The sequence below is a fragment of the Chelonoidis abingdonii genome, chromosome 4 (assembly GCF_003597395.2).
Source record: "Chelonoidis abingdonii isolate Lonesome George chromosome 4, CheloAbing_2.0, whole genome shotgun sequence".
Classification (NCBI taxonomy): Eukaryota; Metazoa; Chordata; order Testudines; family Testudinidae; genus Chelonoidis; species Chelonoidis abingdonii.
Genome location: NC_133772.1, coordinates 45540524 through 45545355, shown reverse-complemented (window position 1 = coordinate 45545355; position 4832 = coordinate 45540524).

Below are 4832 nucleotides of genomic sequence, written 5' to 3'. Positions count from 1 at the left end.
AACCCTGGGGCCCCTAACCCTAGCTCCAGGGGGCCCTTAACCCTGAGCCCCTAACCTTTCTCCAGGAGTCCCTTAACCCTGGGGCCCCTAACCCTAGTTCCGTGAGACCCCTAACCCTGTGGACCCTAACCCTAGGTCCACGAGGCACTTAACCCTGGGGCCCCTAACCCTAGCTCCAGGGGACCCTTAACCCTGGGGCCCCTCAATCTAGGTTCAGCAGGCACTTAACCCTGGGGCCCCTAACCCTAGATCCAGAGGCCCTTAACCCTGCGGCACTGAAACTTAACTCCAGGGGCCTTAAATCTGGGGTCCCTAAGCCTAGCTCCAGCGGGCCCTTAACCGTGTGCCCCTAGCCCTTGTTCCAGCGGCCCTTAACCCTGGGGCCCCTAACCTTACCTCCAGGAGCCTAAACCCTGAGGCACCTAACCCTAGCTCCAGGAGGCCCTTAACCCTGGGGCCCCTATCTCTACCTCCAGCGGTCCTTAACCCTGAGCCCCTAAACTTTCTCCAGGAGGCCCTTAACACTGGGGCCCCTAACCCTAACTCCAGGCGGCCCTTAACCCTCTGGCCCTAACCCCAGCTCCAGGAGGCCCTTAACCCTGGGGCCCCTAACCCTAGTTCCAGCGGGCCCTTAACCCTGAGGCCCCTAACCCTAGCTCCAAGAGGCCCTTAAACCTGGGGTGCTCAACCTGGCTTCTTGGGCCCTAACCCTAGGGCTCCTAAACTTAGCTCCTGGAGGCCCTTAATCCTGCGGCCCCTAACCCTAACTCCAGCGGCCCTTCACCCTGGGGCCCCTAACCCTAGCTCCAGGGGACCCTTAACCCTGGGACCCAAAATCCTAGCTCCAGGGGGCCCTTAACCCTGGGGCCCCTAACCCTAGCTCCAGGAGGCCCTTAACCCTGGGGCCCCTAACCCTAGCTCCAGGAGGCCCTTAACCCTGGGGCCCCTAACCCTAGCTCCAGGAGGCCCTTAACCCTGTTGCGCTCAACCTGGCTACTTGGGCCCTATCCCTGGGGCTCCAAACCTTAGCTCCTGGAGGCCCTTAACCCTGGGGCCCCTAACCCTTGTTACAGCGGCCCTTAAGAATGGGGCCCCTAACCTTAACTCCAGGGGCCTTAACACTGGAGCCCCTAACCCTAGCTCCAGGAGGCCTTTTACCCTAGGGCTCCTAACCCTAGCTGCAGTGGTCCTTAACCCTGGGGCCCGTAACCTTAACTCCAGGGGCCTTAATTCTGGGGCCCCTAAACCTAGCTCCAGGAGGCCCAAAACCCTGGGGCCCCTAACCCTAGCTCCAGGTGGCCCTTAACCCTAGGACCCCTAACCCTTGTTCCTGGGGCCCCTAACCTTAACTCCAGAGGCCTTAACCCTGGAGCCCCTAACCCTAGCTTCAGGAGGCCCTTAGCCCTGGGGCCCCTAACCCTAGCTCCAGCTGCCCTTAATCCTGGGGCCCTTACCCCTAGCTCCAGCAGGTCCTTAACCCTGGGGCCCCTAACCCTAACTGTAAGAGGCCATTAACCCTGGGGCGCTCAACCTGGTTACTAGGGCCCTAACCCTGGGGCTCCTCAACTTAGCTTCAGTAGGTTTTTACCCTGGGGCCCCTAACCCTAGCTCCAGCGGCCCTTAACCCTTGGGCCCCTAACCTTAACTCCAGGGGCCTTAACCCTGGGGCCCCTAACCCTAGTTCCAGGAGGCCCTTCACCCTGGGGCCCCTAACCCTACCTCCAGGAGGCCCTTAATCCTGGCTCCCCTAACCCTAGCTCCAGCGGCCTTTAACCCTGGGGACCCTAACCTTAACTCCAGGGGCCTGAACCCTGGGGGTCCTAACCCTAGCTCCAGGGGGCACTTAACCCTGGGGCCCCTAACCCTAGCTCCAGGAGGCCCTTAACCCTGAGCCCCTAACCTTTCTCCAGGAGTCCCTTAACCCTGAGGCCCCTAACCCTAGCTCCGTGAGACCCTTAATCCTGTGGACCCTAACCCTAGGTCCAGGAGGCACTTAACCCTGGGGCCCCTAACCCTAGCTCCAGGGGGCCCTTAACCCTGGGGCCCCTAACCCTAGATCCAGAGGCCCTTAACCCTGCGGCACTGAAACTTAACTCCAGGGGCCTTAAACCCGGGGTCCCTAACCCTAGCTCCAGCGGGCCCTTAACCGTGGGGCCCCTAGCCCTTCTTCCAGCGGCACTTAACCCTGGAGCCCCTAACCTTACCTCCAGGGGCCTAAACCCTGAGGCCCCAAACCCTAGCTCCAGGAGGCCCTTAACCCTGGGGCCCCTATCCCTACCTCCAGCGGTCCTTAACCCTGAGCCCCTAAACTTTCTCCAAGAGGCCCTTAACACTGGGGCCCCTAACCCTAACTCCAGGAGGCCCTTAGCTCTGGAGCCCCTAACCATAGCTCCAACTGCCCTTAACCCTGAGGCCCCTAACCCTCGCTCCTGGGGGCCCTTAACCCTGGGGCCCCTAACCCTAGCTCCAAGAGGCCCTGAACCGTAGGGCGCTCAACCTGGTTCCTTCGGCCCTATCCCTGGCGCTCCTAAACTTAGCTCCAGGAGGCCCTTAACCCTCGGGCCTCTAACCCTAGCTCCAGCGGCCCTTAACCCAGGGGCCCCTAACCTTAACTCCAGGGGTCTGAACCCTGGGGACCCTAACCGTAGCTCCAGGAGTCCCTTAACCCTGGGGCCCCTAACCCTAGCTCCAGGGGGCCCTTAACCCTGGGGCCCCTAACCCTAGCTCCACGGGGCCCTTAACCGTGGGGCGCTCAACCTGGCTCTTTGGGCCCTAACCCTGGGTCTCCAAACCTTAGATCCTGCAGGCCCTTGAACCTGGGACCCCTAACCCTTGTTCCAGTGGCCCTTAACCCTGAGGCCCCTAACCTTAACTCCAGGGCCCTTAACCCTGCGGCTCCTAACCCTAGCTGCAGAAGGCACAAAACCCTGGGGCCCCTAACCCTAGCTCCAACGGCCCTTAACCCTCGGGCCCATAACTCCAGGGGCCTTAACCCTGGGGCCCCTAACCCAAGCTCAAAGAGGCCTAAAAGCCTGGGTCCCCAACCCTAGCTCCAGGAGGCCTAAAACCCTAGGGCCCCTAACCCTAGCTCCAGCGGGCCCTTAATCCTGGGGCCCCTAACCCAAGCTCCAGCGGCCCTTAACCCTGGGGCCCCTAACCCCAGCTCCAGGAGGCCCTTAATCCTGGGGCCCCTAACTCTAGCTCCAGGGTCCCCTTAACCTTTGGGCCCATAACCCTAGTTCCAGGGTCCCCTTAACCCTGGGTTCCCTAACCCTAGCTCCAGCTGCCCTGGACCCTGGGGCCCCAAACCTTAACTCCAGGAGGCCCTTAACCCTGAGGGCCATCAACCTAGCTCCAGGGGCCAATAACCCTGGGGCCCCTAACCCTAGCTCCAGGAGGCCCTTAACCCTGGGGCCCCTAACCCTAGCTCCAATGGGCCCTTAACCCTGGAGCCCCTAAACCTAGCTCCAGGGGGCCCTTATCCCTGGGGCCTGCTTGAGCTCCTTACCCTAGCTCCAGCTGCCCTTAATCCTGGAGCCCCTAACCCTAGCTCCTTGGGGCCCTTAAACCTGGGGCCCCTAACCCTAGCTCCAAGAGACCCTGAACCGTGGGGCGCTCAACCTGGTTCCTTGGGCCCTAACACTGGCGCTCCTAAACTTAGCTCCAGGAGGCCCATAACCCTGGAGCCTATAACCCTAGCTCCAGCGGCCCTTAACCCTGGGGCCCCTAACCTTAACTCCAGGGGCCTTAACCCTGGGGCCCCTAACCTTAACTCCAGGGGCCTTAACCCTCGGGCCCCTAACCCTAGCTCCAGGAGTCCCTTAACCCTGGGGCCCCTAACCCTAGCTCCAGGGGGCCCTTAACCCTGGGGCGCTAAACCTGGTTCCTTGGGCCCTAACCCTGGGGCTGCTAACCTTAGCTCCTGGAGGCCCTTAACCCTGGGACCCCTAACCCTGGCTCCAGCTGCCCTTAACCCTGGGGACCCTAACTTTAACTCCAGGGGCCTGAACCCTGGGGCTCCTAATCCTAGCTCCAGGGGGCCCTTAACGCTGGGGCCTCTAACCCTACCTCCAGCCGGCCCTTAATCCTAGGGCCCCTAAACCTACCTCCAGCTGGCCTTTAACCCTGGGTCCCATACACCTAGCTCCAGGGGGCCCTTAAGCCTGGAGCCCCTAACCCTAGAGCCAGGAGGCCCTTAACCCTGGGGCGCTCAACCTGGCTCCTTGGGCCCTAACCCCGGGGCTCCAAACCTTAGCTCCAGGAGGCCCATAACTCTGGGGCCCCTAACCTTAACTCCAGGGGCCTTAACTCTGGGGCACCTAACCCTAGCTCCAGGAGGCCCAAAACCCTGGGGCCCCTGACCCTCGCTCCAGGGGGCCCTTAACCGTGCGGCCCCAAACCCTAACTCCAGGCGGCCCTTAACCCTGGGGCCCGTAACCCTAGCTCCAGCGGCCCTTAACCCTGGGGACCCTAACCTTAACTCCAGGGGCCTGAACCCTGGGGCCCCTAACCCTAGCTACAGGGGGCCCTTAACCCTAGGGCCCAAAACCCTAGCTCCAGGATGCCGTTCCCTCTGGGGCCCCTAACCCTAGCTCCAGGAGACCCGAAACCCTGGGGCCCCTAACCATAGATCCAGCGGCCTTTAAACCTGGGGCACCTAACCTTAACTCCAGGGGCCTTAACCTTGGGGCCCCTAACCCTAGCTCCAGGGGGCCCTTAACCCTGAGGCCCCTAACCGTAGCTCCAGGAGGCCCTTAACCCTGGGGACCCTAACCATAGCTCCAGCGGGCCCTTAACCCTGGAGCCCCTAAACCTACCTTCAGCGGGTCCTT